Source organism: Eschrichtius robustus, chromosome 18 (assembly GCF_028021215.1).
Source record: "Eschrichtius robustus isolate mEscRob2 chromosome 18, mEscRob2.pri, whole genome shotgun sequence".
In the NCBI taxonomy this organism is placed as follows: Eukaryota; Metazoa; Chordata; class Mammalia; order Artiodactyla; family Eschrichtiidae; genus Eschrichtius; species Eschrichtius robustus.
In genome coordinates, this window is record NC_090841.1 from 12,874,997 (window position 1) to 12,889,429 (window position 14,433).

Consider the following 14,433-nt stretch of genomic DNA (forward strand, 5'->3'; position numbering starts at 1 on the left):
GGACTCGTCCCCGCCTGCCCAGCCTAAGTTCTGTCCACTCTGACCTTCTAAATGGTCTCTGGGGAGACGTCAGTCCACTTCGAACCCCAGTCACCGTAAAACTCTAGGGCGAGAAAAGGATGGAGGGCGAAAGGCCCGGAGACAACCACTTGAGCCAGCGGCTCAGCGCGGACCCCCAACCAGGGTCCCCCAGCCACGTCGACGGCCCCGCGCTTGCGCAGTCTCTTGCTCTCCGCGGACCCCAGGCGGCTGGAGGGAGTGGGCGAGAGCGGTGGGCCGTGAGGGCTCTGACGGCTAGGGGGAGCCGTGTGCGCCAGAAGTCTGAAGCAGCACGGCAAAAAATGTTAAATTCCTGATTCCTAAGGTTAAATAGCAAGTGTGCCGATACCATTTATGATTATGGAAAGCTAACAGGGGAAAATCAGGGTAAACATACTCTCTTCTTCAGAAGTTCTTTAAAATTAGTAAGATAGCATAGCTGTGTGGACAGGGAATGCTACCTGCTTTTCCGGTCCTACAAGGATCAAGCCAAAGCAACAGCCCCTGCCCCCGCCCAGGAGCCCTGAGGGGAGTTTAGGATGGAGAAAAATCGAAAGCGGTCTATGCTTTGGATACTGGCCCTAGATAGTAAAGATGCATATCTATGGAATAATGAGCCCAGACTCTTGCATCTTCCCACAGAGAGAAAAGCACTAAGATCATGAACTTTAGAGGTCTGTTCTTTGTGATCTGCGGTAATCTTTTGATGTTCTACCACTTTTTTTAAAGCAAAAAACAAAAAACAAAAAACAAAAAAAACCCCAAAACCAGAAAACCCCACAGAACTCCTACATATCCTGTTTCCTCTCTTACCTCTTCAGAGCAGTTCCTCAGAGTTATCTGAGAGGCTGTGTCCCAGGCAACTGTCCTTAGTAAGAGCCCCGAATAAAACTTAATCTTGAAACTTTTAGGTTGTACGTTTTTCTTCAGTCAACAGATGTCAGATTTTACACTCTTGAATAGGCCTGCCTTAAAAAACTATATACATATATATGATGTGCCCTGAGCTCTTAAGACTAAGTGACTTGTTTAAGGATGGCAGAGACTTAATTCCAGATGAATTGTTACTCCCCTCAATCAAAATTAATTAATGATGGGGAATATTGGATGATTACTGGGGGGGAGGCTTTTAAATTTAAAATCTGGTAGTTCCACTTGGTAGTTCTCTGGAATCTCAGAAAGATAACAGCCAGCCATTCCAAAGAGAAAAACCTCTTAGGGGTGTATACATTAACACAGTGGTTTTAGATGATTTTGCTCTTATACACCTTAAAAATAATTCTGAAAAACTGTGACTCTGTACCTTCTCCCTCACTTTTAGACTGAGCATCAAAATTTTTCATCTCACTTAGAGAGTTGCAAGGGATGCAAATTGTTTTATTGTAAATTGACATTCTAAAATGAAAGTTACATAACTTTGACTTGTAGCCAGTGGAACCTAAATACCAGATAATTTTATATCCATCATCAGTTTTTAAAACTATATTAACAATCTTTTCTTTAATAGGAAATTTTACATCATTCCTTTTCTTCTTACACTCATATCTCCATATCACTTGATGAAATTTTATCCCAATATTTATTTATTCTGGTTAGATATGACCCCCCAAAATATAATCAATAAAAGAAAAAAAATGGTAAATTGTACATCATCAGAATTAAAACCATTTGCTCTTCAAAAGACTCCATCAAGAAACTGAAAATACAACCTATGGACTATGAGAATATATTTTCAAATCATCATATTTTACTTGTATTTCAAACATACAAAGAACCCTTATAACCTAATAATTAACAAGATAAATAATATAATTTTAAGTGGGCAAAAGATTTGAATAGGCAATTCTCCGAAGACATACAAATGTCCAGAAAGCACATGAAAAGATTCTCAGTGTCATTAGTCTTTAGGGAAATGCAAATCAAAAACACAGTGAGATGTCATTACTTACCCACTAGAATGTTTGTAATAAACAAGATAGATATTAACTGGTGGTGTACAAAGATGTGGAGAAATTCAAACCCTCATGCATTACTGGTAGCAATGTAAAATGATGCAGTCACTTTTTGATAAACAATTTGTTTCTTGGAAAGTTATACATAGACTTACTATATGACCTACCAACTCCTCTCATAGGTGGAATTGTGTAGACATATGTTTCCATTTTACTTGGTTCAAAACATCAAGTGATGATGCTGTTATAAAACTCTTTTCACTCCTATTTTTTTTTCACTCCTATTTATTTAGTTTGTTTAGGTGGATAGAGTTTCTCAGTTTTCACATCTATAAATATTAAAATTGAAATGGAATGGATGCTGAATTCTGTCTTGTTCTGGAAATAGAGTACATATAATACAAACAATAATACAAATAATTGTATACACAAAGTACACAAGTGTACTTGATAGAAATGTTCATAGCAACATTATTTAAAACAGCCAAAAAGTGAAAACAATCCAAATATCAATCAACCAATGAATGGATCTTTGAAAATGTGGTATATCCATACAATGGAATATTGTTCTATCCCCAAAATGAATGAAATAGTGATATATACCACAACATGGATGAACCTCAAAAACACTATGCTCAGTGAAAGAAGCCAGACAAAGCCATATATTTCTGTTTCAATGATTTTTTTTGAAAGACACAGAAAGTAGATTATTGGTTGCCTAGGGCTGGGGTTAGTAATGGAATGGACTGTAAATGGGCACAAGGTTTTCTTTTTAGGGTGATGAAAATGTTCTAAGATTAGATTGTGATGATGGTTGTACAGCTCTGTAAGCGTAATAAAATTCATTGAATTGCACACTTAAAATGAGTGCATTTTATGATATATAAATTATATTTTAAACAGTTTAAAAAAATATCTCCTGCATTGACTATGATAATTATTTATATTATATGTATTCTACATTTGGATAAATATTTATTGAACAAAGAGTATATATTTATTGGGAATATATCTTGATGAGGTGAAAGCGACTCTTTTTTTCAATTAGTTCATCTGTTTGCAGATGATTATCATTCATTTCTAGAATGGGACAGAATTCAGCATCAATTCTATTCTCCTTTTAATATTTAAAAATGTAAAGCCTGAGGAACTCTGTCCACATTAAAAAAAACCAGAATTAACAGAAGGAATTTTATAACTGCATTGTCACTCAATTCTTTGAACTACTTCCAAATCATATGCCCTGAATCACTTTACAATATATCATTCAAATTTGTTTTTTAATCCAATAGATCCTTCTTCCATTTTTTTTAAATTAAAAAATTGGAAATCACTTGACTGCAAAAATATCTGTCACCAAGTGGGTATAGTTATTCACTTCCTCAGTTTCTGGGAAGAACACCAAGAAGACTTTACTAAGATTGACCATCTGGTACCACTGAGGCCCCAGTATCCTTAGTGGTGCCACACTCCAGGTAGTGACTGCATCCCACTAGTGGTGGCTGGGCACAAGAAGGGAGCCTCCACCTCTCTGCCACACACCCAGAACTTAGCTTCAGCAATAGGTCGCTGGGGGCAGGAGGAGATATGCTGGTGCCCTGCCCCTCCCAGGCAGACAGCCCTCCCACTGCTAGCTGTGGCACAAGGGAGCCCTGTGCTCTGTGCTGTACCAGTCTGGAGAGGAGTTTCTGCCTCGCTGAGCTGGGAGGGTAGAGGGAGGGAATGGCTCTTGATTCAAATACCACAGACTCTCACTGTTCTTACGGAGTTTTACATCTTTTGAGGAGTGGTCTGCAGAGCGCGTCATGCTGTTATGCCAGAGTTGGAACTCTCAATAAGCTGTTTTAATCGTCTTACTGAAAATGCACAAAAATCTAAAATCATGTTGAAGTTTTCATCTCTGTGTTTTATCCTATATAACTTGATTAATTTGGCACCCCCTGGAAAACATTACCCCTGTATTTTAAATGATCACCATAATGTGCGTTACTTGGTTAATTGTCAGGCTCCTTGACTTGCATAGGCTCCTTCCAAGGCAGCCCTTGAAATGTGCTCACTTCTATGTTTTAGTAAAACTCACAGAAAGAAAAAAGATTTTAACAATCAGTTAAGACCGCTGACTCTTTACACTTGAACTCCCTTCCTGTCCTTGGTGTTGACGGCTGTAGCACTTCTGGGATGTGGGTAAGGAGAAGTTGAGTTGGTTGTACATTTAATTATGAGATATGTTTATAGTCAATTCTGTGTATGATTAAGTTATCGCTAGCCATCCTGTTGTAGTACTGACTTCCAGGAAAATTCCTGCTCTGCTGGCTTACCTGTTGCCCTAACATAAAGATGCCAGCTCAGGGTCATATTGCTCTGTGAATGTATCCTACAGCACACTGCATCAAAAGACTGGTGGAGGAGAAACAATGTTTGAAATACATGGGGTTAGAAGCTAATCTATTTAAAATTATTCCAGTCATCAGACTTGTAAAAGTATAAGCAAATAATTTCGTTCTCATCAATGCCTAGTCAAAAAACTATATTAGTGGTTCTTATAAACTTGACAATTGTAAAAATTTATGACAGTATCAATATTGAATTGTGAAGATGAAATAAACTTTCCTTTACTATATTTTTAAAACTTATCCTAATAAACCATGCTACAGGAAAAAAACGAATTCTCTATTTTTTCTATGGAACGTATTACAAAATCATTTTCATATGAAGAAGTAATGAGTATAGAGCCAAGAAAAGTAAGAAAAAAAGAATCACGGGATATGTTAAGTACTTAATAAAAGATTTATGTTATTTTTCTGGATTTTGTGATGTCTGGACTATTTGTCAGCTTTTTCAAATTCGTAATTTTGGTGTAAAACTTGTAACTTCGGTGATTTATTTTTCATATTCTTAATAAATATTCACTTTTGTTCCTAATTTTGTTTTTTCTTACAGAAGTCCACCCAAATTATAAAAACAGCAAGCACCACATAACTGGATCTTCCCCTGCTCCTAAGGCTGAAGAGGTACTTGAGATTAGCAGAAAATAATTGTTTTTATTTTATTATATCTTGCTGAGATAAAAATAAAAAAGGTCAGAGAGTCAAAACAGACTGATGAGAATCAGAGCTTTTATCTAGTATTAAACTTTACTATTATAATAATTTAAAAGAATACAAGTGACTATGAGACACAAGCAAATAATGGAGATTTCTGAAACCACCAACCCAGTTCCCCGGGTTTTCCCACATCACCTAGGAACACACCCTGGGGCCCAGATCTACCCTTTGAGGTCACCAAGTAAGGTATGCCAGGTATCACATAAAGGGAACTATATCCATTATGAACTATCTCCAGTTTATACTTAATTATATGGCTGACACTGACATTGCCCAGTGGGCCATTCCATGGACAGCCATAAATTCCAGGTTTACTTACCTTAAACCATCTGCACATACCATTTCATAGACGGGACTCTCCACTGTCTTTGCACCACTGTATACCTTGGCCCAATTAGCATGTTTGCATGATTTGATTTGGTCATTTTCACCTGGGCATCCAAAGTTAGCAACAACTGGTTGTAGACCAGCTGCTAATACATAACTTCCAATTGATTTCCCCTGTCTTTTGTTCTCACCAGATTCTTCTCAAAAGTCATGCATTCTCGGGGGATTTCCCTGGTGGTGCAGTGGTTAAGACTCCGTGCTCCCGATGCAGGGGGCCCGGGTTTGATTCCTGGTCAGGGAACTAGATCCCACAGGCATGCTGCTACCGAGAGTTCTCATGCCGCAGCTAAGAGTTTGCGTGCCACAACTAAGGAGCCCACCTGTCACAACTAAGACCCAGCACAACCAAAATAAATAAATAAGTGTTAAAAAAAAAAAAGTCATTCATTCTCTAACAATAGTGAAGAAATGGAAGACGCAGGTGAGGTCTTTAAATGAAACTACCATTTTTTTCACACACTCTACACTATATCTGATTTAATAACATCCCCCCCTGCCCCCGCCAAATCCTCCTCCTTTTCTAAGGCCTTTCCCTGAAATATGGATGTCTAAGACAGGGAAAGACGAGAAGCCCTAAGGTTGGTTTAGGATGGTTTAAAGGCAATTTCTCCTCAAATAGTATTTTGACTTGTCCTTTTATTTGGCACTCTTGAGATTTTTACACCCTGGGCAATGCGCCAGGATAAGATCTGGGGAGGTGAGAGCTGTGCGTTTTTTTATGCAAAGTGGGAGGAGTTTGTTTTGTTTTGCTGAGAAGTTTTAATATGAAAGTTTGATATGAAAGTAGGAAAAGAGATGTTAGGAAATAACACATAAGAAATTAAAATCTGGAAATTGATTATCTGGAGACTCCTTTATCCTTGTAAAGTCTTTGTGTGCCTCGAGTGGTGTGCCTGCCCCACTTTAAAGATGTTAATACATATCACATACTTGTAGCTGAGTGCCTAGGACCACTAGTTCTGGAATCCGAGTGCCTGGGTTGGAAGCAACCTTCATCTCACAGTTGCTATTACTTAATCACTCTGAGCCTGTTTTCTCATCTGTAATATGGAGCTTTGATAATAGGACCTACCTCAGAGGGTAGTTATCTAAAGTAACTGAAATAACTTATTTATAGTTGGTGCTCAATAAATATTAATAATGACATTTGATATTCTTCTCTTACTAAAATTCTTTAATGATTAGCCAAGAGTGGTTTTGTCCTAAGCAAATCTGAATAATTTTTTTAAATGTAATTTTATCTTCATTAAGAGTGATGAAGTTATTTTCTTCCAATCAAGAATTTACTTCAGAGGGAAGGAAGGAAGGAAGGAAGAAAGGAAGGAAGGAGGGAAGGAAGGAAGGAAGGAAGACCTGGCGGGAAAGAGAGGCAGGGAAGGAAAAGAGGGAGAATAGGGATCAGGGGAAGGTAGGAGTTGGAAGGGAGGAAAGAATAAATAGAATTTTAGGAAAATCACTTAGGTATAAATTCTAAAAAAAAAGCACATGTGAATACTATTTTAACTCTGTCACAGTGCCACTAATAAAAACAATAATATTACATAGAATTATTTTGATAACACAAGTGTTCTCAGAAGGAAAATCTATCGATACTTGTTAGTGAATTTTAGGAATGATATATGCCTATTTAAGTATTTAGGCATGTCATAGCCACTATAATTACAATTCCTGGGTGATAATGTAAAAGACTTAAGTAGAAGCCAGCATTTTAGTTAGATGAATGTGCTAAAAGTTTTATAAATTATAATAGATTCAATTTCATCCAGGTGGTCCAGCTTGTTTTATCCACATGCTGAAAATATATTGTATTTTTCTCTTCATCTGTTATATGATATTGTCAAGGGGGTTAGAAAACCCAGAGAGTGTATCACATAATTATGAATATCATTAAAAGGAAAAGTGTCCAAATTACTTTAGACACGAAGTGAGTTAGTTGTTAGTGCATCCCTCTCATGAACTGTTCTAGCTTATCACTGGTGATACAACCTAATTGGTCCAAGCTCATGTTGAAATCAATAGGATGACTCAGTATAAAATAAAACTCCTGGTAAGTGCATTATATGTTGAGGACTAATGTGATAATATTCTAAAACTTCTACATGAGGCTAGGTCTATGATATTATATTTTCCTTTGTTAAACTGTTCATCTGTGAAAAGCATGCATTTGATAAAAGATCAATAACTGTGATGTTCTTAGTACAGTATAATTTTCCTCTTGCAGACCAAATAGTGGGTGATGAACAAATGCAGCATTTTAAAAATTGAATAATAAGTAGATAAAAGTAATTTCTTACCCATAGAGTTAGAGATACATATGTAGTCTTTGTAAATTCCATATTTCCATATAAAGTATACAGTCTGTTCTTTAGCAAATACATAAATATCCTTTAAAAAATCTATTAATTAAACTATGGAAAACAATTCCTTTGACATTTCTTACTAACCTGATTTGGCTTTGTTCTGGTCAAATTGATACTTTTTATATTATAAAGAGGCTAATGACTTGCTCAGTAAACGACCTTATTTCCTATATACTTGTAGGCATAATAGGTGGAGTTTAACACCAGACACCAAAGTTCTTCTTATTCTGCCTGGCTTGAGGAAACATAAGCCACTTATAGTCAAGGTGAGTCCCAGAGGACATAGGAAAATGAGATGAATAAATGAAAGAATACTCACAGCATTTTGTAATACTGTTACTATATTAGAAATGAGCAGAGATCGGCAAGAAGTGGAGTGAGGAATGAGAAGCAGTGCACGCTGAGAAGAGAGGAGAAGACAGGCAACCTGGCAGATTGAGAAAAAACTCAGAAGAAAAAAGTTGCCTCCTTTTGCATTTGAAGCTGTTTTTGCTATTGTGATGTACGAAGCCTAAATTTCCTGAATCCTTTAGTGCAGTTTGCCAAAAAATGCATTGTGTTTTGTTTTTGTTTAATTTTGGCTAGAAATTTTGGAAAGAGCCTCAGTATGTCTTGCTTACATGGTCCAGAAGAAGACAAATATGCGAATGACGCTGAACTGAACTAAATTAGGGAAAGCAAAGGCTCAGAAACAGGGTGTCCTTAAGACTGTAACCCCCTTGGGAATGTCTGGACATTTGGATGAGAGCATCAGATTTTCTACAGGAGGTGGAGATGGAGACTCAAAGAAAATGTCAATGCCCTTCAGTCAAAGACTAGCAAGAATACACCTGAAGTTTGAACTTCTGTTTCAACACTGCTTGACTTTTTGTAGGAGAAACCTGTAAGTGGAATGTGAAAGAACCCCTTGATAAAACAGCAAAGCAGTTTCATTTTCTGCATTATTAAAATGGTGATTATATTTAAGTATTCCATGTATACTTGTAAAGGTTTTCCAAGTTCTGTGTAATTAGGGATTACAAGCATCAAGGGAAGAGGGTATCTTTAGTGCTGGTTGGCTAGTTAGACGTGGCTCCCTTCCCCTTCTTGAGCATATCACCTATGGGGAAGCTAAGAAGAAAAATGTGTGATGAATTGCTGGTAAAATCCACTGAACACCAGGAATTCATTGTTGGACAGCCTCGATTGTCTTGGGGGGATTCCCCTTCCAGAACAGCTAATTCTTTTCTGGCATATTCAGGCAATTTGGATAGAAAGATCTAGGTCCAGAAATTCCATCCTCAGCACTCTCAGTACTTGGGGCTGACGCATCCCAGCCTGATGGTCCCCAAAACTGATGTTACAGCAGATGACACAATACTTGACACAGATCTGAATGCATCAGTTCATAGAGAGTTCAAAAGCAGAGATGCTATTCATGGAAAAAAAAGAAAAGTCTGCTATTTTATGAAACTTTACAAAAATACACCAAGGGTTACATTTTACAGTCAAAAATTTCAAACAATTCTATCCAGAAATTCTTTCTTTGTTGTTCAGTCATATTTATTTCCTGAACAGTCTGTGTTTCTTAGTCTTTTTTGCATGTTTGGATTGCTAACTGATGATGTTGCTTTAAAAATAAAGTCTCTTTTCCTAAAGTAATACAAACTTTAAGCAATATTATCTTCCTAATAGAGCTGCAAATACTTGGTGCCATAACTAATATATGAAGATGAGAAATCAAATAAATTTGAATTTATTTTTTTCCTAGAGTCCCAGTTTGTCTGGAACACTTAAGTATTGTTATTACCAACAAAAAAAGTTATTGGCTATTAAAAAAATCACATTCAGGACAGAAGTAGACCTTGAGAATGCCTATTTCTTTTAAAAGAGCCAGTTCTGCCATCCAAAAAATTTCTTTAGTTTAATTTACATATAGACAAGTCCCATGGTGTCAGATCACAGCATAACTAAGCATCACTGAACTTTATTTAATCGCAAGGCTTGATTGTAACAGTGGGGTGCTTCTTATGCAGTTCTGAAGTGACAGAAATTAAAATGCTAACAAAATCAAGTTTAGAACAGCCCACAGAAAACTGTGTATATATTAAGCCTACTCTCAGAGTCTATAAATAACTCCATCAGAGTAAGTTAAGTAAGGACTTTTGGAATTTGTTTAATTCTTTTAGATAAAAACAGTTTGTATTAAATTTTTTGAAAAAATAAATTTGGGGCGATAGTAATAAATATCATTTTTGTGAAGCCCAACTCTGTGGAAGGTCCTCTACTGGCCATTTTATTTCAACCCCACCTCCCCAACCATGAATCAATAAGGAGGCAATTGTCAGATGAAGAAATGGAAGCTCAGAAGGTTTATGTAATATATTCTAAACCACACAGCAATAATCTGACAAAGACAAGATTCCCAAAGATTGTTTTCAGAATTATTTTGTTGAAATTAACATTTTGTTGAATAACTACTACTGTATGTCCAGTATGAGTAGTTTCCATATAATATCTTTGAATTCCTCCAAAAACCATATGGAATGAGGTTTATTTACATTCAGTAACATGATCAAAATCTCATGGCTAGTAAGTGGTAGAACTATAATTTAAACTGGAATCTTTGACTTTAAAACGTCAGCATTTCCTACTATAACACAGTGTCTTGTTGGTTATCTAGTTCCCAAGAGGTGACATCCTTTGGAAGAATCTGAAACATCCTACTAAAGAAAATTTTACCAAGACTAGAAATTTGGTGGTTTCTTCGATTTAGCTCCAAAAATAAACATATACTTGAATCATGAACTCTCAAATGGGCTCATGTTAGAATCCTTACCAGTATTACCTACTACCTGCATAAACTTGGGTAATTTACCCTCAAAGCTTCAGTTCTCACATTTATATAATTGGGATAACAATAACTACTTTGGAGGACTGTGCTAGCCATTAAATAAGATAATGTACACAACACTCTGTACCCTACAAAGAGGCAGAAGTTTGGAGTGGTTAAGAGCAGAGACCCTAAAACCAGCTGCCTGAGTTCAAGTTCTGAGTCTGTCATGTCGGCTCTGTGATCTTAGGCAAATTTACTTTACCCATCTGTATCACCATTTCCTCACTGGTAAAACGAGGTAATGATAATAACTACTTCATGGGTTAGTATGTGTAAAGTGCTTAGGAAAAAAATTGTTCCATTAAATTAAATGTGCCTGGCATATTGTAAGCACTATTTAAGACATTGTTAAATTTTAAAAATACTTTGAACATAGTAGATGCTGAATATGTAGATGCAGAGTAGCTACTTTGCAGTTACTTGGGTGATTTAAATATTATATATATATATATATATATAAAATATTATAATGGGACTTCCCTGGTGGTCCAGTGGTTAAGAATCTGCCTTCTAATGCAGGGGACTTGGGTTCGATCCCTGGTCAGGGAACTAAGATCCCACATGCCGCAAGGCAACTAAGCCTGTGTGCCACAACTACTGAGCATGCGAGCCACAACTAGAGAGCCCGAGCCACTACTAGAGAGAGAAGCCCGCACACCGCAATGAAAGATCCGTCATGCCACAACAAAGATCCCGCGTCCCGCAACTGAGACCCAATGCAGCCAAAAATAAATAAATAAATAAATAAATAAATAAATATTAGAAAAAACAAATTTAAAGATGTTACAATATATATAATACATATTATAATATTACATATATATTATAATATTACATATATTATATATTTAATATATATATATTAAACTGGAATTAACATTTTTGATCTTTGGAGAAGATTCCTTTATTGCCATTAAAGGAACATGTAAAACTAAACCAGCAGCCCCGGAATGATTAGTCTTGGAGCTGCCTTAATAATTTCCCTGGAGTTGGGGAGTGGGGAGGAGAGGTGGAGAGGAAGGGATTAAGCATATTTTTCAGATTTGGGGTTACGCAACTGATTGTTCCTCTAAGTGCTATTTACTGAGATGGGAGACACTGGAGAAGGACTGCACGTAAGAGAACGAACAACTGCTTAGTGTCTCCCAGGTACCGAGCATCGTGCTAGGCACTTTGTATACATATTGCACCATTTCACACTCAGCATCACCCTATGGGTATTACTCTCTCCATTTTATAGATCTGTGAAAATCTTTGAAGAAGTGTGTTGTGCCATATAGGCAAGTGAATCAACTTGTCAAATAAAAGAGTTTTTTACGTAAAGTGGTAAGAATCCCCCCACCACCACCCCCCGACCTCCTCCCCTGCCCTTAAGTTCTGAAATTTCACATCTATATTTATTTTGTTGTGTTGGAATAGTCACTACTGAAACCCAAAGCGACCCTTTCCTATTATCCCTGTAGTCCTTTATTTAATACCTCCATAGACAAAGAAACTTTTGAGATGTGATGCAGGCTATAAAACTTCAGTAATAACTTGGAAATCTGTAGTTAGATTACTCTGCCCAGAAATGTCATGGGAGTTGCTGTATTTCTCTAATACTTGCTTTAGGCACAGACATACTAACATGGAGCTAAAATTCACCGTGTAATAATATTGCACATTCACTTAGTAATGTTACCTGTATCAATTTCAACATTAATATAATGTAATTGGTTCCAGCTGAAAGCAAATCAAAATATATGTTTCTACTCCAGTCTTCTGAATAATGCATGCCATCTGCATTACCTCAAACATTTGGGAACAAAATGCACTAAAGTAAGCAGAACCTCAAATGGTCAAAAGAATTTGTCTTTTTAAGGGTGATACTTCTTAACTTTCTAACAAAAAAGACGTCCTGAATCAGAACCCTTGATGTTTTCAAACAAAAGCACCACTAGAGGAAATTGTCATTCGTTTTAAAAATTTACTATAGTGCAAATATTAGGTAGAACCACATGAAGCGCTGATACAAGCACTTTCATATGGTTCCACCTAATAGATCATAAAGAGTATAGTTCATAAATCTCAGGGAACATTAACTACCATCGTTATTTTTTAAATCCTTGCATCCTTCAAAAGTCCTCTTTCATTCTGATGGAAAACCAAAACTGAAAGCTTTCTAAACTTTACTAAGTATTTATTGCTACTATTTACTTTTTAAATTATATTACAATATTCTTATAATCAAGCTATACTGATTACAATAGATATATTTACAATCAATATATTTGTTCTTTGATTTTAAGATCAGTTCTTGATATCATGAATATCAATAAAAAATATATTTTATGCTGTGTGATGCTTCACGGGTGTCAGCATGCTTGGGCAGATATCACCTTGTGCAGTCCCTACGACCCTTCATTTTAGGTGGCTGTTATTATCACTCCAGCCCTCACACCAGACACGTGGCAAATACTACCCACATCTTATGGAAGAGGAAACAGAGGCTCAGTGAGGTGACCTGCCATGAAGGGGCTTGGCTAACCCAGATCTCAGGAGTCATAGCTCCTGAGTGCAATATATTTGCTACTTCTCTGTTAAACAACCTGTCCAGCAGTGACTCAGTTATTGGGGGAAAAAAATGGATTCCAACACCACAGTCTGAAGGAGGCACTGCTGTCAGACAGGACACATCCCAGGATGTAGAATCCCTGACTCCTCTCTCCCCTCTGGGCTCTTTCTGCGCTCCAGCCCCCTTCGGGCAGCTTCCCCACCAAAGCGAAGAGGAGGCTCATGGCCATGGCCAGGTGGAAGCTGCAGGGGCCACAGGGTGAGCCCTTCCCTCACCCACAGGGGTTGCCTGGTGCCTGACAAAGCTCCAGAGCCTGCTGCCTCTCAGCTGCTAACCCGAAATCAGCAGCAGGAAAGCAGACCATAATGTGGAAGAGGAAGACTTTTTTTGAAAATGCGATTTTGTTCCTGGGGAATTTAAAAATTAATTTTATTCCCACTGCTCTTTTTGGAGCATGGGAGGTTATTTTCCCATGTGCTGGCACGAAGTGACCTCTTTATTAATTTTCTGTTGATGATTAGGAAGGTGGTGGAAGGGCAGGATTGGCTGGACCAGGGCTCTGCATTCTTCAACGTGCATACACGTCCTCTGAAGGCTTTAAAAAACAGATTCAGATTCCATAGGTCTGGGGTGGGGCCTGAGATTCTGCATTTCTGGCAAAGCCCCCAGGGAATGCCGATGGTTCTGGTCCACAGACCACATTGAGTAGCACGGCACTAAATCATTTCAAACGATCCTTATATCCTGAAGGATCTATGAGAATAGGCTACCTCTAAAGATTATTAATGATTTTTATGTTTTCTGAAAGCAACAACAACCAAAAAGAAAAACTAGCTGATTTTACTTTTCCTTTGTTAATTTTTCTATGGAAGTGTCTGAATGAAATAGAATTCTTTTTCCTAGTGTCTGGGAATAAACCAGGTGTTGGGTTGAACAGGTGTTTCTCTCTTAGATACCCAGAGCCACAGAGAAATGCAGGGGCTACTTCCTCTTGTTTCATCCCCTTCTAGAATTTTCCCTTCTAGTCTTCTCTGCCTCTGCCTGATTCTTTTCTTTGTTCCTATAAAGATTTAGGGTTGTTATTGGCTGGAGACAGACTGTAGCAGGAATGTCACAGTTGTTTTAGCTTGTGCAGTTGGTTGCATTCCTTTGAAGTTAGCCT

At 37.3% G+C, this 14,433-nt stretch overlaps 1 protein-coding gene across 2 annotated transcripts in view; it reads right to left on the bottom strand.

Moving 5' to 3' along the window:
* The window catches only part of SPART (spartin), a 276,389-nt gene that overhangs the window by 41,734 nt on the left and 220,222 nt on the right, over positions 1-14,433 (bottom strand). Inside the window, exon 1 of one of the 2 annotated variants that reach the window (XM_068526730.1) lies at positions 45-208. The exons of the other annotated variant lie outside the window; for it this stretch is intronic. The gene's annotated coding sequence lies outside the window, so the exon portion shown is untranslated. Of the gene's footprint in view, positions 1-44; positions 209-14,433 lie in introns of those variants that run through there. 2 annotated transcript variants of the gene reach the window in all.